The sequence below is a fragment of the Equus quagga genome, chromosome 7 (genome assembly GCF_021613505.1).
Source record: "Equus quagga isolate Etosha38 chromosome 7, UCLA_HA_Equagga_1.0, whole genome shotgun sequence".
In the NCBI taxonomy this organism is placed as follows: Eukaryota; Metazoa; Chordata; class Mammalia; order Perissodactyla; family Equidae; genus Equus; species Equus quagga.
Genome location: NC_060273.1, coordinates 79,682,453 through 79,707,606, shown reverse-complemented (window position 1 = coordinate 79,707,606; position 25,154 = coordinate 79,682,453).

Here is a 25,154-nt window from a genome sequence, read left to right as displayed (position 1 = left end):
TTTCCCACTCTTCAAAACTTCTACTCTAGGGCCGTCCTGGTGGCGCAGCAGTTAAGTTCGCACGTTCTGTTTCTTGGCGGCCCGGGGTTCGCTGGTTTGGATCCCAGGTGCGGACATGGCACCACTTGGCACGCCATGCTGTGGTAGGCGTCCCACATATAAAGTGGAGGAAGATGGGCACAGATGTTAGCTCAGGGCCAGTCTTCCTCAGCAAAAAGAGGAGGATTGGCAGCAGTTAGCTCAGGGCTAATCTTCCTCAAAAAAAAAAAACTTCTGGGGCCGGCCCGGTGGCGCAGCGGTTGAGTTCGCACGTTCCGCTTCTCGGCGGCCCGGGGTTCACTGGTTCGGATCCCGGGTGCGGACATGGCACTGCTTGGCAGCCATGCTGTGGTAGGCGTCCCACGTATAAACTAGGGGAGGATGGGCACGGATGTTGGCTCGGAGCCAGGCTTCCTCAGCAAAAGAGGAGGACTGGCAGTAGTTAGCTGAGGGCTAATCTTCCTCCAAAAAAAACAAAAAACAAAAAACAAAAACAAAAACAAAAACAAAACTTCTACTCCAGGGGCTGGCCCCGTGGCCGAGTGGTATAGTTCACGACTTCGCTTCAGCGGTCCAGGGTTTTGCCAGTTCGGATCCTGGGCGTGGACCTAGCACCACTGATCAGGCCATGCTGAGGCAGCGTCCCACATAACACAACCAGAGGGACCTGCAACTAGAATATACAACTATGTACTGGGGGGCTTTGGGGAGAAGAAGAAGAAAAAAAAAGAGTGGCAACAGATGTTAGCTCAGATTCCAATCTTTAAAAAAAAATAAAAAACTTCTACTCCATAACTTCTCATGTCTCTTCAAATATCTTTAACTCTCTTCACCCCTCACTTTCAGCTGATGACCTTGCCTCATTCCTAATGGATAAAAAAGAAGCAATTAAATAGGTGCTCCCTCATTTTCCCAGCACTAATTCTATTTACCTACCTGTACGTGGACTCGCATGATCTACTTTATACAGTGGATTGCGTGCTTCTGCTCCCATTACTGGCCAACTGCTCCACTAGAAAATGCTCCACATCATACAAATATTCTCTCATTTATTCCAGCTTTAAAACATAAGTAAACAACCCTCCCGTTACCCCACATTCCCTTCTATCGTCACTCAATTTTTCTACTGTGCTTCAGAGCAAAACATCTTGAAAGAGTTGTATGTAGTTGCTGTCTCCACTTTCTCCCTCACAGTCTCTCTTCAGCCCCTCCAGGTGGGCTTCCATCCCTACCACTCCTGAAATTAATCGTTTTAGAATCACCAATGGTGAGCGTGCTGCCAGGTTTGAAAGCTACTTCTCAACAAGGTTGACTGCTGCTTCCATCTTGAAACACAATCTCCACTTGGCTTCTAGGAAACCACACTCTGCTGGTTTTCTACCTCACTGAGCACTTCTCAGTCTCCTATGCTGACTCCTTCTCCTCTATGAACCACTAAATATTGGACAGTCTCAGATCTCAACCTAGCAGCTCTTCTTTTCTCTATCTACATCTAGTCCCATGGCTGGTTTTCTATGACTGCCAAATTAATATCTCCAAATTAAGTCTCTCCTCTGAACTTATGCCTTGTATACCTATCAGCCCACTTGACATCCCCTTGATGTCTGTTATAGGTTGAATTGTGTCTCCCAAAAAAATATGTTGAAATCCTAATCTCTTGTACCCGTGAATATGACCTTATTTGAAAAATAAGGTCTTTGTAGATATAATCAAGTTAAGATGAGGTCATAATGGGTTAGAGTGGGCCCTAAACCCAATATGACTGATGTCCTTGTAAGACGAGGAGAAGACATAGAGACAGAGAGACACACAGGGAGAGTGTCACGTGAAGATGGAGGCAGAGATTGGAGTGATATGTTTGCAAGCCAAGGATTGCTGGCAGCCACCAGCAGCTAGGAGAGAGACATGGAACAGATTCTTCCTCAGAGCACCCATAAGGAACCAACCCTACTAACACCTAGATTTTGGACTTCTGGCCTCCAGAACTATGAAAAGATAAACTTCTGTTGTTTCAAGCCACTCAGTTTGTGGTCATTTATTACAGCAGCCCTAGGAAACAAATATATTTAATTGGCATCTCAAATTTGACACTGCTAGAGCAGAACTCTTATCCCCTCCATGCCCAAACCTGCTCCTCCTCTAGCCTTTCCCCCAAACCCTCCTTCTACCCTGACCCCTGGTCTCCTTGCCATTCAGTAACCAGAGTGTTCTTTTAAAAACATATGGTAAAAAGAAAAAAAGAAAACATAAGTTAGATCATCTCCCTCTGTTGTTTAAAACCCTCCAAAGGCTTCCCACAATCCTTTGAATACCATAAAAATTCCATATCTTGGCCTTGAAGATCCTTCATGATCTGGTCCCTGCCTCCTTCTGGGTTGTCATCTCTTACTGTTCCCTTCCTGGCTCACTGCTCTCTACCCACACTGGCTTCCTTCTGTTCCTTGAACAAGTTCCTTTCTAAATTAGGGCCTCTGCCTGGAGCTGCCCCATCCACAGATCTGCCCATGACTGACCTTTCTTGACCTCCTGACATACAGAGCCCCATCTCTACCACACCACTAGGTTTTATTTTCTTCAGGGGAGAGCATGTCCCTGCATCCTGAGTCCCTGGTTCCAGTCCCTGTGGCCTTGGTTCTGGGTTTCCTTTGACCCTTTGCTTAGAATCCTCCCCAAGTTGGTGGGTCCATGCATTCAATTTTTGCTTAAGAATTTAGGGAGGTTTCTGACACTTTCAGTAGAAAAAGTCCCCCTTAATCAAGATCTGAGTTCAGTCTCTGCAGAGGACCCCACCCCAAGGAAAGCTGCTCATAAGTCCAGGCCCTGCCTGTGCAAGAAGCCCTGCTGGCTTTAGATTAGCTTCTTCAAACTTTCCATCCTGTGATGGGAAAAGGCCATTTCCAGCTTCCACCAAGGGTAGAAGGAGGCAGAGCTCACAATTTATCTCCCAAATGCCATCACTGCACCAAAAATCTATCACCGAGTTTCCCTGATCCCAGCCTCCTCACAGACTGAGGTGGAAGCAAAGCAAGACAGAGAATCTGGAAGGGAGGAACCTCAGGGATGTGTTTGTGTGATCTGCAGTTTGCTACCATCTCCAAAGAGTTGAAAGGAGCTCTGCAGCTCTGCATGTCCTCTTGTGGATGATGATCACAGTTGCATTCACAGAGCATGTTCTGGATGCCAAGCTCTGCGCTAGGACTTTAATAATAATAACACATCAGGGCCGGTCCGGTGGCACAGCGGTTAAGTGCGCACGTTTCGCTTCAGCAGCCTGGGGTTTGCTGGTTCGGATCCGAGGTGCGGCCATGGCACTGCTTGGCAAGCCATGCTGTGGCAGGCATCCCACATATAAAGTAGAGGAAGATGGGCACAGATGTTAGCTCAGGGCCAGGCTTCCTCAGCAAAAAAGAGGAGGACTGGTAGTAGTTAGCTCAGGGCTAATCTTCCTCAAAAGAAAAAAAAAAATCAACTGCTGCCTTTGGGGTGTACAGTCTCTGGACCAGGCACAGGGCTAGGCCCTCTAGAAGCATTATAGCATCTAGTTCTGACAACAGTTCTCTAAGGTAGGCATTAGCATCCCCACCTAGCAGATAAAGAAACAGGCTCAGTGAGCAGAAGGGGCTTGCCAGGTGGCTTCTGCTGCAAAGCTGTGATGATCCTTCTACACAGCATTGCCTCTGTCTAAACCTCCGGGCACCTGATTCCCAGCATAAGAAGAACCTGTGACTAAATGCAAGTACTGGGACCTACAACCCTCCTGTTCCAGCCAATTTGTCACCAGAGTGAGGACTGCCAGTTCAGGAATCTGACCCTCAAGGAAGGTGCCCCCAGCCCTTCTACAGCTATGCTTCAGAGGGAGATACCAAGGCCTGAGTCCCTTCCCTGGGAATTCCCTTGCAGAGACTGTCCTTGGAATAACATAAGGCAGAAATCTGAGCTAGACTGCCCAAGGGGCTGATTCCTGCTGGCCGCCACAGGCAATTTGCCTCTGCAGCAAGGGTGAGCTTGGAGCGAGCCCCAGCAGGAGCTTTTCCAGATAGAGACAGGCCTAGCAGATAGAAGCTGCCAGGATGGGACAAGTAGCATGTATAGAAGGCCCCTGAGGGTGGAAGTCTGGGAAAGGAATGCAATGGGCATCTGTCACTAAGAGAATGATTCCTAAGACCTCCTCCCAGGGAGGTCTTAGCATCGCAACCTGAGACTATGAATCAGGGATGAGGCCACATTAGTGAAAGGCCTGCAGCCTGATCCTCTATAGAAGATGGCGAGGCCATTGGTGTAGCATATGTCATAGCCTAGAACTCAGCAGAGATTTGGTGGGCAAGAGTCAGGAGCCTCACGCTGTACACTGACACAATCCTGAGGGTCCCAGGAGAGTCAGACATGGCATGTTGGCAATCGCAGCCTTTAAAGACATGGATTCCAACCTCCTTATTGCACAGATGGAGAAACCACGACCCAGGTCGGAGAAGCGACCTGCTCAAGGTCCCCCAGCAAATGGATGATGGAGCTGGCACCTCCCACACTTCTGTAACTTCAGGTGAGAAAACCCCCATCTCTTCCTTGCTCTAGCACTGAAAACAGAACATGGAATATAGGAGGGGAACAGTATTTAGCCTCACTGCTTTGGGAGGGCCCATGTGTCTGAGCCCGTTCGACGCCCCTGAGTATCCCTGGAAAGCCAAATTGGCATCCTGAGTTGTGTGGATGGGGTTCATGCTTGTCCCAGTCACACACCAGCCCACCTCCAAATGCAGAAGGGTGTTCCCCAAGCCCCTGGGCACGGCGTCTTTGCATGTGATTTTCCTCTGATGATATCTTGTTTTGCCAACTAAATTAAGACTATGACAGAGAACAGAGACTACCTCTAGCAGTTTAGTTCAATTAAGATTTCACATCAACAAATTAAAATGCATCCTTACCGTCTGCAAAGTAAATCTGCCTGCATTTAGGAGGAGGCTCTGGCATTTGCTGATCAGGCACCTAGCCTATGTGAGCTGAATGTCAAAGAGGACCCACCCCTTCTGGGACTGGTTTGGGGGTTCAAGGTCGGAGTTTATCTCCAAAGACTTACAGCTTCTGGGCCAGGGCTTCCCAGTTATGGCTATGAGGACTAGGCTGAACCTTCGATGGAGTTTTCACTGGTCCTCTGTAAAATGACAAAAATGAGAAGAATGTAGTCACGTTTCCCATAAAACTAAGTCAATTCAAACTAAAGGATTGTCGGCAAATACCTTTTGAGTGCCTAATTTGTCAGTCACTCTTCAATGGACTGAGGATACAGCAATGAACAAATAGACAAAAATCCTGGCTCTCCTGGAGCTTTTTTTTTCTTGTGGGGGAGAGACAGACAATAAACAAGACAAGTAAGTGAAATGCGCAATAAGTTAGAGAGTGATAAGAGCTATGGAGAGAAATAAAGCTGGGAATGTGGAGGGCAGAGGGATTTGTGATTTTAAATAGGGCCGTTGGGAAAGCTTCCATGAGAAGGTGACAACTGAGTCAAGACTGCAAGACCGAAAAAGGTGAGGGAGTGAGCCATGCAGATTTGGGGATGGGGGAGGCAGTACCCTGAGCAGAGGGATGCCGAGCACAAAGACTAATGCAGGATTGTGGGTGGTGTGTGGCTGGAGCTGTGTGAGCAGGAGGGAGAGGAGGAGGAGGAGGGGAGGTTGGAGGAACAGGACTGTAGGCCTCTAGGCCATTGCAGCGACTTTGGATCATTGAGTGAATAGGAAGCCAGCCCAGGGTTGGATAAGAGAAGAGGCAAGCTCTGTCTTAGATTTTAACAGGATGGCTGTGGTTGCTGTGTGGAGCACAGAGAGAAGGGAGGCAAAGTTGGGAGCAGAGAGCCCAGTCAGGAGACTATTGTGGGTTTTTTTTTTTTTTGTAGGAAGACTGGCCCTGAGCTAACATCCATGCCCATCTTCCTTTACTTTATATGTGGGACGCCCACCATAGCATGGATTGCCAAGCAGTGCCATGTCCATACCCAGAATCCAAACCAGTGAACCCCAGGGTGCCGAAGCGGAATGTGCAAACTTAACTGCTGCACCACCAGGCCAGCCCCAGGAGACTATTGTGGTAACTGAAGTGGGGTACAGTGGTGGCCAGAGCCATAGCCGAGGAGCTGAAGGAGACATTGGCTCAAAATGTTTGAAATCAGTAACATCCTATAAAATTCAGTATGTAAAGTTAGCACCCTCTTGAGATCTTTGCCAAAAGGCAATTCCATGGCTGCTTAGCCATGGGAAATCGTGACAGGGCCCTCAAGTCCTTAAGAGCAGCACATAGACCACCCACAATGTGGTGCTCCAAAACGTGGACCTTTTCCTCTGTAAAATGAGATGGATAATCTTTTCTTTCTAGAGAAGGCAGGTAAAGGGTGTTTTCCCCATTGAAAATTAGAATACAGAACCTGAGAGAATGCAGGCCCCATGAGGACAGTTACTGTGCTCACATGCTGTTCTCACATGTTCCCCAATAGCTACTTCAAGGCCCAGGACATGGTTATCCCCAAAATAATTGTTGAACAAATAAATGAGTATCCTTTCTCCCATGTTTTAGGTAGGAATTTGAACAGTTTTAATAACAAACTCTGAACATGTATATCGTTTTTTTTTTTAACTCAGAGAGCTGTTCTGTGGGGATTTTGTTTTTGCTTTTGTTTATTTTCTTTGAACATAAAGAGCTATCATGGGGCTGGCCCGGTGGCACAGTGGTTAAGTTTGCGCGTTCCACTTCTTGGCGGCCAGGGGTTCGCAGGTTCGGATCCCTGGTGCGGACATGGCACCACTTGGCACATCATGCTGTGGTAGGCGTCCCACGTATAAAGTAGAGGAAGATGGGCACAACGTTAGCTCAGGGCGAGGCTTCCTCAGCAAAAAAGAGCAGGACTGGCAGTAGTTAGCTCAGGGCTAATCTTCCTCAAAAAAAAAAAAAGTTATCATTACATAGGATTTGGGTAGCTTGAGGGTTGTTTCTGCATCTCTCCCTTCTTCTTCTTTCCTCTGTTTCCTTTCTCCTTCTTCCTCTGTAATCTTAGTTGACCATCATGTAAAACTGAATAGAGTTTTCGGCTTCCTATGTCTACTATTTAAAGTGGATAAGTAGAATGTTTTTGATGTCTCTCTCTTAGAAAAACTCAACGACTAAATTAAATTCTTTTTTACTTATGTAACTCTCAATTGATTTTTCTCTCCCTGTATGTCAGAATCCCCACTCTCTGAGCCTAAGAAGCTAATATCACTTCCTGGTGAGAAGGAAAACACACCCAACATGGAACTCTGGACTTCCCACCATTTCAAACTTCTCCTCTATTTAACTTGCTTGGTAATTTGCATAGATCTACATATGTTATGCAATCAGCTTGCTCTCCTTTTACATTTAAGCCTAAAATAATTTTGCTTTTATGATGTTTTTCTTCTCTACTGCCTTCTTTATTTCTCACTGGTCCTGAGATTTAGATTTTTGTAAAAGGAATTGATGAAAGGCCAAAGATCCAGACACGTTACCTAAACAGCCATGGGGGAGAGGGAGAGTGGGGAGCAGCAGGGTGAGATTGTCTCTGGGATTCATTTATTTGCTCATGAGATGTCTTTTGAGCACCTACTATGTGCTAGGCTCTGTGCTAGGTGCTAAGAATACAGGAGTGAGGGGCTGGCCTGGTGGCGTGGTGGTTAAGTTCATGTGCTTCTGCTTTGGCGGCCTGGTGTTTATGGGTTCGGATCCCAGGCATAGACCTACACACTGCTCATCAAGCCACACTGTGGCAGGGTCCCACCTATAAAATAGAGGAAGATTGCCACAGATGTTAGCTCAGGGACGATCTTCCTCAAGCAAACAGAGGGAGATTGGCAACAAATGTTAGCTTAGGGCCAATCTTCCTCAAAAAAAACAAAAGAATACAGGAGTGAGCAAGCTAGGCACAGTTTTTATTCACATGGAGCTTATGCTCTGAGGAAAATAGACAATAAACAAGTAAACACATAAATAAAAACATGATTTCTGATACTAATAAGTGCTAAAATGAAAACACAGTGACTGGAAAACTGGTTTAAATTAGGTAGTTCATAGAAAGTCTCTCTGGAATAGTGACATTTGAGCTGAGGCCTGAATGATAAGAAGGAGACAATCATGTGTACATCTGGTGGAAAAGTGTCCCAGACAGCAGGCATAGCCCTGAAATGAGAGCGAGCTTGGAGGGTTTGAGGAACAGAAAGGAGGTGTATCATTTAGAATGCTTTCAGTAGAAAGAAAGAGAAGTTGCCCCAATTCAAAATAGAGCAAAAAGAAGGAATTTTATTACCTCACATAAAGACGCCTAGGGGCAGAGAAGGTAGGGTTCTAAGGCTGGTTAGTTTAGCAAATCAACATGATCTAGGCCCAGACTATTTCCTTCTTTCTGCTCAGCCATCATCTTGAGTTGGCTTCCTTCCATATGCCAAGATGGCTGCCAAAGCTCCAACATCATACAATTTCTGCATCCTCAGTGTCTAGAGGCAGAGAGGAAGAGATTAAACCCTTCCCTTTTCAGAACAAGGAAACTCTTCCCTTGACCTGCACAGATTTCCATTCACATCTCATAACATAGCAAAATTTCGCCACGTGCCCATTCCTAAACTGGTCATTAGCAAGGGGAACAAATGACTTAGATTGGTTTAGAGTTGGGCAGGGGAGGGGCCTAGCTTCTACTAAACTTCACTGAAGAACCAGTGCTCTCAATTTCTGACAAAAACCAGGCTTCTGTGAGCAAGGAAGAAGTGGAGAACGGCTGGCTATAAGTTGGTACTCAAGAATATCAGCCACAGGAGGCCAGCATGGCTGAAGCACTGATCTAAGAGGAGGTTATGGAGATGGAATTGAGGGAATGAAGAGCTTGTTTTAAGTTCTTCAAATGTAACCTTTTGGAACTGCATAAGTCCCTATAGTCTTTACCCCATTTTGCACCAGTTACTCTCTCCAGCGCTGTCTCCCCGCATCGATCCCCCACAAGGAGTCATCCTACCTCTGGGTGTGGAGTTACAGAAAGACTGCCCAGCTCAGGTGTCAGACACTGACTCTAAAACTAGATTATGACACTGGGAAGTCACTTTCCTTCCTTAAGTCTTGGTTTCATTATCCATAGAAATGACACAGTAACATTTGTCCTGATAGCCCTTCAGGGAGGTTGTAAGGATCAAATGAGAGAGTATCTGCATGTCCTTTGAAAACTATACAGTGCTAAGTTATTATTATTGCTACTGCTGTCATTCGTCTTCCGTGAGAAACAAAGGGGTTTAAATTTTGAGTAGTCACATTCTCCAGCTCCTTGGATAGGGACAGCTATCGTTTTGGAAATCTGCGTGCTCTGAGGGGGTAAGGAGGGCTGCCTTGAGCACCCTTTTGCCCTTCCTTCCCCAAGACTTTTCCTCAGCATCCCCCAGCCCCCGAGCAGCCTTCTGTGCTTCACATTAGAGATGTCCTTAGAAACAGGCTGGGCTGATGTTCAATAAAATGTAAGCCAAAGCCGGCTGAGTTATTATCCTTTTTTCTTGATACAAAGAGTGGATGTATTTTCATTACTGGCAGTGCTTTTAGCTGGTGCGGACAATTAAGCCCTGGAAATGCAGCAATCCATTTCACGCTGAGAGAACATTTGAGGGATGACTCTCACCAAACACCCAACCCCCAGGGGAGCCAAAAACATGACCACTGTGCCCCAAAATTAAAAGCCACAGAGTTCTTGTGGTCATAAGGTAAAGCAGCCCTCAGCTGCCCCCGAGCAATTTGCCTGACAGCGGAATGCTGCTGTTGCTGCTGCTGCTGGCATGAAAGCTGTGGCCCTGACGCTTCTCCTCCACATCCCTCAAGACCCTCCTCAGCCATCCTCTTCTCTGTTCTCACCATCTCTTGGGAAGGCAGGCAGGGAGGAGCTCCGTGTTTCGGGCAGCTGCTTCCACCAAATGTTACCTTTTAGGTTCAGACCTACTTCTTGGCTTTTCTTCATAATTTTTTTTTCCTTTTTCTCCCCAAAGTGCCCCCAGTACATAGTGTGTATTTTTAGCTGTGGGTCCTTCTAGTTGTCGCATGTAGGATGCCGCTTCAGCGTGGCTTGATGAGCGGTGCCATGTGGGCGTCCAGGATCCGAGTTGGTGAAACCCTGGGCCGCCGAAGCAGAGAGCGCGAACTTAGCCACTCGTCCACACAGGGCCGGCTCCATCTTCATAATTCTTTGATCATCTCCCTCACGCCTCAGGCCAGAGAGAATCAGTTCTCTGAGACCAACAAAGCTGTCCATCCCAAAGCTACTAGATCAATGGAAAAACCCTCCTCTAGGACAGGACAAATCTTCTCCCACCTCCCTGCTTCCCTCCCTTCTTTCTTTCTCTTTCAGTTGTTTCTTTCTTTCTTTCTTTTTTAAATGGTGAATTAGCAGCTCTAATTTCCAGCCCCTAGAGGCAGAGGTGGGATGACCACTCCCCACCTTCCCCACCCCAACCCAAACTGAGGGGGAGAGTCTTAAATTGCAGATTCTCGGAAGCTACAAATTTGCTGGTAGTGTGGCTTATCTGGCTACACATCTGCCTCCTCCCTTATACTAAGAGCAACTAAGGGACAGGAATTTTCCCCACCTCCTTCGTCTCTGCATCTCCTGCAGCCAGCACAGTGCCTGAGACGATTAGCTCTCAGATGTTTGATGAATGAATGAATGAATAAAGCCACCTCTGTGTGGGTCTATTTCTCATGGCTTTATCTCTTTGTTCTGTTCAACACCCACAGCTCCCCGCAGCATAACTCAGAAAGTGGAAATTACTTCAGAGATGCAGGGACTGAGTATCAGTGGACTGATAGGGATCTGATACATTATTACAATTTTTTTTCTTAAACCACTTAAGCTGTTTTCCTCCTGTTTACTGTTAGAAGGGATCCCAAATCAGTTGTGAACTTTCACCTGCCTTGAGGGAGTAAGAAGAGAGGGCTGGGGTGGTTGTCCAACCTTATTATCTTCTCCATTACTCAGGCGTATTCCCCTGAGCTTTTGCATGATTTTATTTTAATGCTGTTATTTGTATTAGGCGAGTCTCCAGCTCAGCCAGGCCAAAAAAGGAGGTGGAGGCACCAGGGAAGAGCTGATGGAAAAATAAATACGTTGAGGGTTCATGATGATCTGACCATGGCTTTAATATGAATCAAATTTGCTCTAACCTGCTTTCCCACAGTCAGCATTTCTGCTAGAAATAATTTGTAATTATCAAACTAGGGTTAGGCAAGAAGGCTCCTTGCAAAGGACTTTGATATGATTAAGAAAAGGCTTGGAAATATAATTTGCATGGTTCTTGTCCTCTCTGCCAATGACATTCCTGGAGAAGGCGCCTTGTCCTTCCTGGCAGGAGAAATTCCAAGGGCAGATAGGAGCTGGGGACCAGACTTCAGAGTCACTGGGCCTGCTGCTCCAAGGCTGGCCCAAGAAGAAGATGTTTTCCTGGAACAATGAGGCTGAGAGATTTCCCATCTCAGCATTCAAGAACTGAGAATCAGCGAGTGGCTCAGAGTGGAAAAGTGCCGGGTACATGCTGACCAACAGCTGTGCCCAGCACTTCAGCATGAAGACCCTTTAGTAACGGCCCAGCACCCAGTATGGGTCATTCCAGGGGAGTTCTGGTCTCACCCCTGGCTGAGAAATAGTGACAGACCTCTCTACTCCTTCTCACATCTTAACCCTTCAGCTCTGCAGCAGCTGAGCCAGAGGAGGACAAAAGTTAAGCAAAGGTACACTGAAAAATACAAAATATTGTTGAAAGAAATTAAAGAAAACCTAAATAAATGGAAAGACATCCCATGTTCATGGAAGACTCAATATCCTTAAGATGGCAATATTCTCCAACTTAATCTACAAATTCAACTCAATTCCTATCAAAATCCCAGCTATCTCACAACAATAAAACAGCTGAACAAACTGAAAATCAACAACTTTTCTTAGATCCATCAACTTTTTCTTAGAGGCCACAGGACTAACTGCCACCCTGAAAACTGGAGAGACAGGTGAATACAGAGACTACAGATCAGTTTACCTGAAGCAGAAGCGGCTGGAGCCAGGAACCAGTAGGAATGAAGTACTGATATATGCTATCAGTATATAGTATATAGCAAGTATAGATGAACCTTGAAAATATGCTAAGTGAAAGAAGTCAGTCACAAAAGACCACACATTATATGATTCCCTTGATATGAAATATCCAGAATAGGCAAATCCATAAGGACAGGAAGTAGATTAGTGGTAGCCAGGCCTGGGGTGAGTGGGAAATGAGGAGTGACTGCTTATGGATACAGGGTTTCTTTCTGGGGTGATGCAAGTGTTCTAGTGTTAGAAAACGGTGATGGTTGCACAACTCTGTGAATATATTAAAAACCGCCGAATTGTACATTTTAAAATATTGAGTATTATGTTATGTGAATTATATCTCGATTAAAAAACAGCAGTTAAGCAAAGATGATTTGGGAAGGGAAGTCCAAATTTCCCTTCAGATTTAGCATGCAGACCATTTTCGAGAACTAGAGTCTTTGTGGGTCATTTTCCTGCTGACCAACCCAGGCTTTGACAATCCTTTTCCCAGCCCTCCACAAGGCACTCCCTTGGGTTTTGCTGATTTGAAAAGAGGAAGTCTGGAAAATGGAAGGAAAGAGAGTGAGGAAGGGGCCTGAAGGGGGCCCCTGAAGGGGGATGCTTGAAATGAGACCCCAGAGCTTTGTGATCCCAGCCCACTGTTCTGCAGGAGGCCAGCTCCTCCATGAAGTCTCCCTGGTTTTTTCTTTCACTAAAGCATTTCATCCAACATACACCATTGTAACCCATAGACCTCACACTGGATCCTTTACTGCTTTGTTGCTTTGTAGGCTCTCTTTTCCATAGAGAGCTATTTTACTTGTTCCATATATGTGTCCCCTTTACAATGACACCACAACCTCCTCCAGGGCAGGACCCCTTTCTTGGTATCACAGACCTTTAATTCAGGAAAGAACTTTGGGCATCACCTGGCCCTCCATTCCTAATTTAAATCTAGCCCAACCATCAGACTCTTGGGTTTATCCAAGTCTCCCAGCCTCCTGGGATCATCCTTCTTTCCATGTTCAGCTAGAAGGACTCACCTCATGCTGCCCCTCGCCCCGAAGTACAATAGTAGATCTCATGTCTTGAATTCTATGTTTTTGAGAATTCTTGAGGGGCAGTAGTGTGTAGAGTTTAAGAGAATGGCTTTGGAGACTGGGTTTACGTCCCAGCTTTGTCACTTACTAGTGGTGTGACCTTGGATAAGTTATTTAACTTCTCTGTGCCTCAGTTTCCTTGTATATAAAATGAGGACAGTCAAAGCTCCTCCTTTGTAGGGTTGGTATGAGCATTAAATGAGTTACCAGAGATATACAAATATAAAGCACTTAGAACTGTACCTGCCACTCTGTAAGTGCTATAAAAATATTTGCTCTTATTACTTGTTTCTGCTGAGTTATTGACCTACTGTGTGCTTCATCCCCTTCTCCTCTCATGGTGCCAGCATCTCTTCACTCGCCAAAGCATCCCTGATTCAAGGCTATGTGTGGCAGACTTTCACTAAAAGCTTGAGGGAAACAGTAGGGGCCACATATGACACAGCCAAGAACTTAAAATTGTGTCTTAGGCATCGTTGTTATTTAAAGTCTCCTGGTCATTGCTGCCACTAGGCATCTCTCAGCCACTGTCCAACTTTTCTTCTCTAATGCCAGCTTGCTGCCTTGCTATGTACACCCATTTTTTATCAACACCTCACATGTCCTCTCTTTCCCCCAGACCCTCACCCTGGAAACTCAAGATTTCCTATGGAGAAATTCTGCTCTCTTGCTGAACTTCACTGCTTGAGGGGGGCAGGAGACAGGGGGAGTGGCAGGGAGATTTATCTTTTTTTTTTTTTTTGAGGAAGATTAGCCCTGAGCTAACATCTGCTGCCAATCCTCTTGTTTTTGCCGAGGAAGACTGTCCCTGAGCTACCATCCATGCCCGTCTTCCTCTACTTTATATGTGGGACACCTGCCACAGCATGGCTTGCCAAGCAGTGCCATGTCCGCACCCGGGATCCGAACCGGCGAACCCCAGGCTGCCGAAGTGGAACGTGCGCACTTAACGGCTGCACCACCAGGCCAGCCCCAGATTTATCTTTTAAAAGTGGCAGACCTTGGAGGTAGGTTCCTAATAAAGACAGTTCTGTCGCTACGAGGAATTGAGGAGGCCCGGTGGGGGCCAGGGACACCCTCAAGCTTTCCCAGATAGGGAGAAGTTACCATCTCCCCAAGGAAAGCATTGCACTTCTAGCAAAAGCTACATAAAGCCCACACTGCACAAAGCACTAGCCAAAGAGCAGCATAAGTAAAACCAGCTTCTTTGTGCTACTTGCCCTGTATACGCATAATTTGTTACGGAGGCCCAGATGATCAGGGAGTTATTGTTTTCCAGGGAGGGTCGGAGGTGATATTTTAGCCCATTAAGGCTACTGCTTCCCAAGGCCTGATTTTCCTCTGGCACTGCATTGAACTTTTTCTCTAGCTGCCAAGGAAGGCAAGATTTCAGCTGAAGGTAATTTATGTTAATTTTTTCCCTTTCTGGTCCATTAACTTTTGTGATGTTAATATATCTTACACGAGGCCTCCTTATTGCACAAGCTGCTGCATCTGTTGGGTGCTGCAGGGCCGGTGCTGCAGGGCTGGCGCTGGGGCGCCTACAGGCACAACATCCAAGGCCCTGTGCCTGCCCTCCCTCCACCACCTAGGGACTCTCCACTGTCAAGGGAGTTGGGGGGTAGCGGGGGAGCTGGCTCCCATCTACTCAGATGAAAGTTAATGGTTCCCTGCAGTGGTGCCCCTGGAAGATCTGGGAGGGCAATGCTGCCAACAAAAACCGTCCCTGAACAGCGTCTTTGGAGTTCCTTCTGGCCACCCCTCTTCCAAACCCAGTTTGATAGAATGCTAGTGGGGGATATCCTGAAAGGAGGCTAGGGTGGAATAAACTGAGCAACACACGTCTCATGAACACCTGTGACATGTGCTTTGGGGATCAAAAGAGGAATAAAAAATACTTCCTGCCCTTTAAGTGCTTTTCCTCTGGTTGGGGGACGGGGGAGAGGGTGGACGTACCCAAGTACAGTCAGTTCTAAGGTGACAGGTATGCTCCGAAAAATCCTGGAGCTTTGCAAAATCCCTCAGGGCTTATGGGAAAAAATGGAGTTGGGGGCACAACAGTGAAAACCTTACCAGTGACGCATTAAAACAAGATAAAAAACTAATAAAAATGGTAGCACAGCTTTACAGATGTTAAATCGTTAAGAGAAGCATAAATACTATAGTAAATATGACACTTTGATTTGAAAAAGACCTGAAGTTTGCTTGTAGAAGTGGATGTCAGAAGAGTTGGGGCTTGTGAGTTATTGTGAAGTGGCAGAAGGAGGGTTATCTGACATTTTATGGGAAGTTTTAATACCCTTTGCAGATGGCGTGGTTCTTCTGAAGTAGCTCAGTTCTCCACATGTGTTATGTGTAGTGTTTGTGTGTGTTTTGTGTATTTCTATATGGCTTGGTTCACGTGGGGGCATTTTTCTGCACTCACCTAGTGTTTCTTGTAGAAGAAGTGGTACACAAGCAAATGTGAAATTTGCATTTTTACTTAAATTGTTCCCTAAAATATCAATCACTGTGGACCAAATTCACTTTTACAAAACAAGTCTTATAGAAGTGTAAGACACTATCTTTGTATATATATATATATATATATATATATACACACACACACCAAATTCTATAATATAGGTTTGTAACAGGATAATTTATTAAGATACTAATTCATTTGTTCTCTCTCCTTTTTCTTCCTCTTCCCCATTCCAAGAAGGTGGCCAAGTCCTTTGTAATTCTTTCCTTGGGGACATTTGCAGAACTGAAAACACACAGTCATTCAATCAATTAATTGACATTCATGAGTCTCTCCTATGCACCAGGCAGGGTTCTAGGCACAAGGGAATAGAGCACTAAACAAAATCACAGAGCCTTTGTCTTCGTGGAGCATGGGCCTAGTGGGAGAGGCAGACATAAACAAATGAATCTGTAATAGAATATCAGGCAGTGAGAAGTGCTGTAGAGAAATACAGAGCAGAATAAGTGGCTAGAGAGTGACTGAGGGTGGAGGGAAAGGACATGACTCTTTTTTCAGATGGGGTAGTCATGGGAGAGGAGACATTTGAGCAGAGCTCTAAATGAAGTGATCATGGTCAGGTCTGTGGATTTGGTGGGTTTTTTTTGTAAGTATAATGGGAAGTCATTGGAGCATTTTGAGCAGGTGACAGACATGATCTGACTGAAGTGTTAAAAGGCTCACTCTAGATCAGAGCTGTCTGATAGAACTTTCTTCAATAACGAAAATGTTTCATGTCTGCTCTGTCCAATATAGTAGCCATTGGCCACATGTGGCTACTGAGCATTTGAAATGTGGAAAGTATGACTAAGGGAATGAAATTTTAATTATTTAATTTTAATTAATTTAAAATTACATTTAAATAGCCACATATGGCTAGTGGCTACTGTATTAGTGCAGTTCTAAGTGTTGTGTATAAAATAGACTAAAAGGGAATGAGAATTGAAGAAGGAAGAGGAGTTGGGAGTGCAATAGTCCAAACAAGCGGTGATGGGCGCTTGGACTGAGGCAGTAGCAGTGAAGGTAGTGAGAAGTAGCTAGATTCTGGATATATTTTGAAGGTAGAGGCAATAGGCTGATGGATTGAATATTATAAAGTGTAAGAGAAAGAAAGGAATTGGAAATAATTCTTAAGTTTTTGGCTTGCAGTTGAATGAACAGTTTCATTGCCTGCCATGGGGAATAATGGGGAATGAACAGAAAGTTTCCTTTTTGTCTTGTTTTGTTTTTTCCCTCAAACATTGATGGGACTGTACTAGGGTCCTAGACTGAGTGGGAAAGAGGAGGGTACCCTGGAGAGCAGGCAGATTGGGAAGAAATCTTAAGCCAAGAGTCTTCCAAGCTGTGCAGATCTGAGCCCCACTGCTTGGCAGTACCTCCAAGGGAGTATTCTAGAGAGGCTGGACCCCCAAGAAGCTCCTGCTGCAAGTCTGGCCCCAAAGCAGCAGAACTTCCTGATAAAAGGACCGGTGGGGGCTGGGGGAGGCCGGCCCAGTGGTGCAGCCATTAAGTGTGCAGGTTCCGCTTTGGCGGCCTGGGGTCTGCCAGTTCGGATCCTGGGTGTGGACACGGCACTGCTCATCAAGCCATGCTGTGGTAGGCATCCCACATATAAAGTAGAGGAAGATGGGCACGAATGTTAGCTCAGGGCTAGTCTTCCTCACCAAAAAGAAGAGGATTGGCAGATTTTAGCTCAGGGCTGATCTTCCTCAAAAAAAAAAAAAAAAGACTGGTGGGCTGGGATGATGGATGTGTCAGTGGTGGCCTGTGTGGCTGACATGTGGAAGAACCTCCCTGACCCGGCCTGCGACACTGAACTTCATGAGGATGGGCGAAATGGCTGGCCATCAGTGTTCTGCCAGCCTGGAGAGATGAGTATTTGGAGTCATCTTGAAGAGAATTTAAAGAGAAAGAAGTGTAGTACTTGAGAAGCATTGTGGACAAGCTGATGTTTAGGCTTGGCCCTGAGGGAGATGTTAGGAAAGGTGGGTGCTTCTATAGCCTACATTCCAGATTCTGAGTCCAACAGTCAACATTCAGAGTTTCTTCTGGGACCTTCTGGTATAAAAGATTCTTTCATTCAGGTCATTCTATAAACACGGTAGAGATAACTTTTAATCTTTTCCTTTTTCATTTTGAAGAGGGTCGGGGGTCACACACTGGGATATCTGTACCAAGGTGAGGATAACAAATACTTCTCTCCAGCAGTAGGTAAAATAAAGAATGCAGAGTAAACAAATCTGGGTTTGAATTCCAGGTTCCTCCCATATTGCCATGTGATTTGGTGCAATTAGCTTCAGTTAATTAATTACTTTTTTCTGAGCCTCAGTTTACTCATTCATAAAGTGAGATCTGACAGGTTTAAAACGAGGAATACATAATGTATGCAAAATATCTTGCATGGCACCTGACACAATAATAGGTCAGTAAATGCTAATTTCCCTTCCCTGTGGAATTGGCCAAATCTGCTCCTAGTGGCTTTGGCCCCATAACCCTCTTGCAGTGTGCTGCCCAACGTCTCCTCTGCTTGACCTGGAGTGTCCACGGCTTGCACACATCCCTTCATGGCTTTTTCTCCCCTGCGTTAATTCTAAGTGTCTGCTTCTTATTAAAGCAAAATTCTCTCTTTGCCTAGTACCTTGTGATCTGAAAAAGCAGCTGTAAATAGAAGGTGTGCTCCCTGTGACGCAGCACCATTGGCATTTTGCTCTTTAAAGGTTAATGGCCAGAGCTGTACCTTTGGAAAACTTGACCTACAGTACTCACCAGAAATTATTGTGCAGGGAGGTGGGGCGGGTGCTGAAGAAAGTCTGCAGAGTGGGATGGTGAGCCTCTATAGGGAGAATGGTACATTCTAGAAAAGAACTGGGCCATTGTAAGCCCCCAGCCATGAGAAGTGGCGAGACTGTGGCTTCCATCTGGCCCCCTTCCTGGACCTAGTTATTGTTGCCTGTCCTTTGCTGGAGAGTGAGAGCTCCTGAGAGGACTCGTGGTGATAGTTCGGTGTCTGATCATGCTTCAATTGCAATTTATTTAAGGTTGACAATAGGGTTCCTGCATTTTACAAGCAGATTCCAAGCACTTGAATCTCTGAGGCTGAATTTTTTGCCTTGATGAAAAAGTAGTTAAATTTCACACTTATTATAGCACCTGACACCCAACACCCTCCAGAGACTTTATAAAACTAATGAAATGAAACCCTCAGCACCATTGTAAACAGGGAAGAGAAAGGAGAGACCAGACTCCGTGTCCCCTCTCCACGGGAGACAAATGGCCAAACCTGCCTTACCTCCACCTCACAGGTGGACCCAGTTTTTTTTAAAGATTGGCACCTGAGCTAACAACTGTTGCCAATCTTCTTTTCTTCTTCTTTTCTTCTTCTTCTTCCAAAGCCCCCCAGTACATAGTTGTGTATTCTGGTTATGCGTGCCTCTGGTTGTGCTATGTGGGACACCGCCTCACCATGGCCTGATGAGCCATGCCATGTCTGCGCCCAGGATCTGAACCGCCAAAACCCTGGACCACCGGAGCAGAGCACGCGAACTTAACCACTTGGCCACGGGGCGGCCCCATGGACCCATATTTTTTTTAGGCCAATTCTCAAAAGGTTTTTGATGAGAGGTGCTAGCTCAGAGCATTTCCTGGAGGTCAGGAGCTGCTGAAAAATGGGTCAATCTGGCACTAGCATACAGGTCTGACCTACTGGAGATGAGGCCTCCAGACCTGCTCCAGCTTCCTACACTCAGCATCAAACAATAACCAGTTAGAGAAGCTGGATTAATCCTTGCCAAATGTCCCCAGGAGTTGAAGAATGTGAGCACGTCTTCCCTGAAATGAGAAGGTGAGTACAGGATTTGGGATGTGATTCAATTGAGAAAAAGTACAACTATATGATTCTCCCCAATCCTACAGCCCAAGTAGTCCTGATATCCCATCCCTGATTGGGTCCCTCTTTTTTTTTTTTTTTTTTTGCTGAGGAAGGCTGGCTCTGAGCTAACATCCGTGCCCATCTTCCTCTACTTTATATATGGGACGCCTACCACAGCATGGCTTGCCAAGTGGTGCCATGTCTGCACCCGGGATCCGAACTGGTGAACCCTGGGCCTCTGAAGCAGAATGTGTGAACTTAACCACTGAGCCACCAGGCCAGCCCCAGATTAGGCCCCTCTTGGAAAAAGTCAGAGACCTGACTTTTATAGTTAGAGACCCAAGTTCAAATCATCTTTTTGTCACTTACTGGCCTTAAAATTTAATTTCTCCAAGTCTCAGTTTCCACATCAGTGCAAAAGGAAAAATAATACTGTTATAGTTGTTTATTGCTGTGTAACAAATAATCCTAAACCTAATGGCATAAAAACAACCAATTTGTCATGCTCACAGATTCTCTGGGTCAGCAATTTGGACCAAGGCACAATGGGGACGGGTCGTTTCTGCTTCATGATGTTTGGGGCTTCAGCTGGGATGATTTGAAACTGGGCTAAATTGGGACTGTTGACCAGAGCATCTATGTATGGCTTCTCCATATGGTTTGGGCTTCTTCACAGAGTGGTGGCCTCTGGGCTCTGGGACATCCTACATGATGACTCCAGGTACCAAGAATGAGTGTCCCAGCCAACAAGGCAGGAACTTCGTGGCATTTTATGACCTGGCCTTGGGAGTCACATAGCATCATTTTCACCACACTGTACAGTCAAAGAAGTCACCAGCCTCCCCAGATTCAAGGGTAGAGGATACAGAATAAACTCTGCCTCTCAGTGAGAGGACGATCAAAGAATTTGAAGCCATGTGTTCTAAAACTGCCACCAAATCCTCCCTCACTGGGTTCCTGTGAGGAATGAAGTAACAATCTTGTACATAGTAGGGACTCAGTAAATAGTATTCTGTATCCCCCTATCTCCTTTATGCTTTTCAGAAGAATTTGCACTCATTCCAAAGGAGAGGGACACAACTAATGTTACCAAAATAACTAAAACTGCTTCTGTCTTTTCTGTCTTGTGTCCCACACTGGGCTATCACAAAGCCTGGAGAAATGGTTCCTCAATGCCAAATCTTAGGGTGGTGACCTGGGGCAGGTAGATGGTTTAATGTTCCTTGGGAATTTTCAGAGCTCCTTCTCAGGATTGAAAATTAGAACAAAAAGGGGAAAACCAAGTCCAGAGCTTGAATCCTCTGCTGATAGAGAAGCCAGCCCCATGAGTCATTCTAAGCCTGTCCAATCCCTGCACTGTAGCTTTAAGATAATTCTGTACTTGAGTGACTCCTTCCTTCATGCTCTCCAAGGAAGCCACCGTGGGAAGTGTTTCCATATCTCTGGTGGACAGAACAGTCCAATGAGGAAGAGAGACTGAATCAGAGGAGGGCAAGGAAGCTTCCAGTTTGGAACCCACTCAGAGAGCACGAATTCCAGATTTAAGATCCAGCTCCAACCTTTTGAGGTCCAAATTCCATTTATTCTTGGCTAGCTCACTTCTTTTGTTCACAGTAGAAGAGTAGAAGCTTTAAGGGGTTCAGAGAGAGACCTTTCTCACACGAAATCACTCTCACAAGGCCATGTGGAAGAGGAGAGTATAAATGAATTAGGAACTTGTGGCTTCTTTTTTACCTTGAATTGTATAAGGGAACATAAATTAAGGGAAAAAACTGCTAAGGGAAAGGAAAGTGTGTAAGTGTGTAGGGTTTTAGCTAACTTTGAGGCTTTGAAAGCACCTTTGGAATCATGTCGTAATGTTTTCTGTTGGGCCCACCAAGAGATGCTGGTGAGCAGGTGGACAATGAGAACCATAAGGGATAAGCAGAAAGGCCCTGGATATCAAGGGAAAGGTAATAGAGTGAAAGGTGGTATGTTAGTTATCTATTGCTGTGTAACAAATTACCCCAAAATATAGTGGCTTAAAAAAATAAAGATTTATTATGTTACACAATTTCTGAGGGTCAGAAATTGGGGAGCAGCTGAGTGAGGTGGTTCTGCCTAAGAGTCTCTCAGGAGATTGCATCACTGGGTCTGCAGTCATCAGAAGGTTTGACTGGGGCTGGAGGATCTACTTCTAAGACGAGTCATCCATGTGGCTGTTTGCTGGAAGTCTCAGTTTCTCCACAGAGATGCTTATAATATGGCAACTGAATCTCAGACCAAATGATCTGAGAGAGAGAGAAAAAAAAAAGAGAGCCCAAGACAAAGGCTGCAGTGTCTTTTATAACCTAATCTCAGAAGTGACATATCATTACTTCTGCTGTATTCTCTTGGTCATAGAGACCGACTGGCCCAGTGTGGGAAGGAACTACCCCAGGTGTGAATACCAGGAGGTGGGAATTATTGGAGGCTGGACACAGATGGGGAGAGGCACAGAGGCCAGGAGGGCAGGTCGTTCTGGGCTCCTCTCCTGAATGCTTTTTGGCTCAGAGAAGGGCAACCTTCCTATGATCTCCACCTCATCTCTCTCTTCTCCACCCCTAATGGGCTGCAGACTCCATGAAGACAGGGACTGTGTCACTGTGTCTGTCTTATTCACTGCTCCTCCCTGGTCCCTTACCCATGCCTGGTATATAGTAAAGCCCTCATAAATGTTTGTTGATTAGTGAGATGTATAGGAAAAGACAGAAGTAGATTAGGTATAAAAAAAAAAAGTAAATTGGATTATAGTACTGAATTCAAGGCTCAAGAACTGGATTTTGTATTATGGGAGATGGGATCCATTGGGCAGGGCACCCTTAGACCCAGTTTAAGTGTGGGCTCCTGCTGCTTCCATTGCCTGGAACACTCTCTTCAGAACTCTTGCTCATCATTCAAGGAGGGTAACTGATAACAGAACAAAGTCTTGGAGGAAGCAGCGTGTGTGTGTTTGTGTGTGTGTACAAAAGCTCAGGTGGAAAGAAAATATTCCAAGCCCAGAGCAAAGAAAAAAAGAATGATCCAAAGACATTTTGAGGTGGAGGAGAGGGACATTTTAAGGCCCCAGGGACAAGAGAAAGGAGAGTGAGGGAACTTGACACTACCTTGAATAGCTCCTAGGAGTAATGAGGGAAAGGTGGGATATCTTAGTGAGGGGATGTTGAGTTTCAAGGGATAGAAACCCACTCAACGTGGCTCAGGTTCAAGGGTGCTGATTGGAAGGCTACAGCGGGTTATAGCAGATGTTGCTGTTGGCCTGCTGAAATCCTCTCAGCACTCACCTCTTCACACCAGAGACCGCTCAGGGCAAACACCTGGGACTCGGCCTGAGGGCTTTGTTCTGGCCACAGCAACACACTTCACCTCTGCACGGGGAAGGTGGGAAGTACCAGGGAGTTAACGGCTCAGCTCTGGAAGCAGCTCCCAACCAATGACAGAAGTGTCTGTGTAGCCCAGCTTCCTCACCCCGCAGTGGGGACAACCCTGAGGCACCTTCCACATTGTCTTCTAGAGTTCTCAGCAGATCTGAGCTCTAGTTGTCCCCATAGTAACTTAACACCTTATAATGCACCCTTTAGTGGCTTCCTTCTGGAAGCTCCTTTGTCTCACTTCCTCTCTCCCCACTAGTGTTTCCTGGAATCACCTCCCAAATAAACTATTTGCACTTGAGCCCCTGTTTCAAGGTCTGCTTTGGGGGAACCCAAACCAAGACAGACATCTCACAAAACACAAGCATAGGTGTCAGTCTTTAGTTCTTGCTCATTGGAGATGAAAGACAAGGGCTGCTTTTCCAAAGCCCAGCGTCAGGATGAAGCATCTACAAGATGCTGTTCCCTCTTATAGGGTAGCTCTGGTGGTCATTATGCTAACAGAGTCTCCATCTCTTTTCTTCATCTCTGTCACATATGCTACTGAACTCATTATGTCTGATGTTCTATCAGAGCTTCATAAACTGTCAAGTGCTGAGCAAATCGAATAGGTGAGGAAGAAGGGAGAAGAAAGAGGAGGAAGAAGAAAAACAGGAGGAAAGAAGATGGAGGGACTAGAAAGTGGAATGCATAATGCAGAGTGAGACACGGAAGGCAAGGGCAGAGCGAGGGGAGGCATGTTACAGAAAGTGGCCAGAGCTTGGGCACTGAGATTTTGTAGGAAGCCAGTGTTGAAATAAGGCCTGTGAAAAGCAGACACAGGCCTCTGCTTGTAGCTAGTTTTTCAACTCTCTTTGACTTCATTTTAAGTAAATCCTTCCACCAGGCTGGCATGTGGCAGACTGGAGCTGCAGTGACGATGCTGGGCAGCTCACTGCTGTGCTGGGTGTGCTGTGTGGCATTTCTTCATTTTCCTCTTTCGCTTCTGTATCCACTGGCATCTAGCAGGGTGGGTGCCCAGAGTGAAGCTCAGGCGTATGATCTCCTGGGTGAGCGGCACTCCAAGCATCAGTACTCCTACTTGGAGCTGATCTGCAGACCACCAAGCACACAGTATGGGCTTTCTTCAAGGTTGACATCCTGGGGGTGAGGCAGGGATGAGAGTGGGGCTGGGAGAGTTGTGGGGGGAGAAAGCCAGGGTCAAATGTCAGCAAGGCCAACCTAGCCTCTAGGCTTTCTGGGAAGATAAGGCAAGGACTGCAAATGTGTGGGCAAAGCGTGCAGGATGGCCAGGATGACAGCTCCCCCTGCCCTTTTCCCAAGAGCAGACTTTGTGCTTCATGCCTTCCCAGAATCCTCCTGCCAGGCGAGCTGGACCCCAGGAAATGGGCTGGGTTTGCTGCTCCTCGAGGTCGGAGGCAGAGAATCATCACTAGACAGAGGAAACAAGCCTGGGGAAGGAGAGGTAAAGGGTTCAAACGACAGAGTAAGACCATTTTTAGGTGGGGAAAGAGTCTTTGTTGTGTTCATTCATTCATATATTCATCTACTTGCATGCATTTATTAGTTGCCTATGAGGTGCGGAGCTCTGAGGCTGCCCAGATGCACAAAGCTTCTGGACTTGTGTGTCAGGTTGCTGCCCCTAGGGATAGCTCACCCACTGTGGTGAAACCAACATTTTTCTGTTCTCTGAGAAGCAAATTACAATTGTTCAGACAGAGGGGATAGGTATGAATTCCAGACTGCTGCCTGTGGAGGGGATGAGCTTACAGGGGTCAGAGGCCTGATCGGTGTGTCTCATTTTTTTTTTTTTATTTTTTTTTTATTTTTTTTTTAAAGATTTTATTTTTTCCTTTTTCTCCCCAAAGCCCCCCGGTACATAGTTGTGTATTCTTCGTTGTGGGTTCTTCTAGTTGTGGCATGTGGGACGCTGCCTCAGCGTGGTCCGACGAGCAGTGGCATGTCCGCGCCCAGGATTCGAACCAACGAAACACTGGGCCGCCTGCAGCGGAGCGCGCGAACCCAACCACTCGGCCACGGGGCCAGCCCCCTGGTGTGTCTCATTTTCCTGTTAGTCCCCGACATTCCCCTGAGCCCTGAGGGAGGACACACTTGCGTCTTTTGAAGCATGTCCCTTTTACTTGGGTAATCTGCCTTTTCGCTTCTGCGG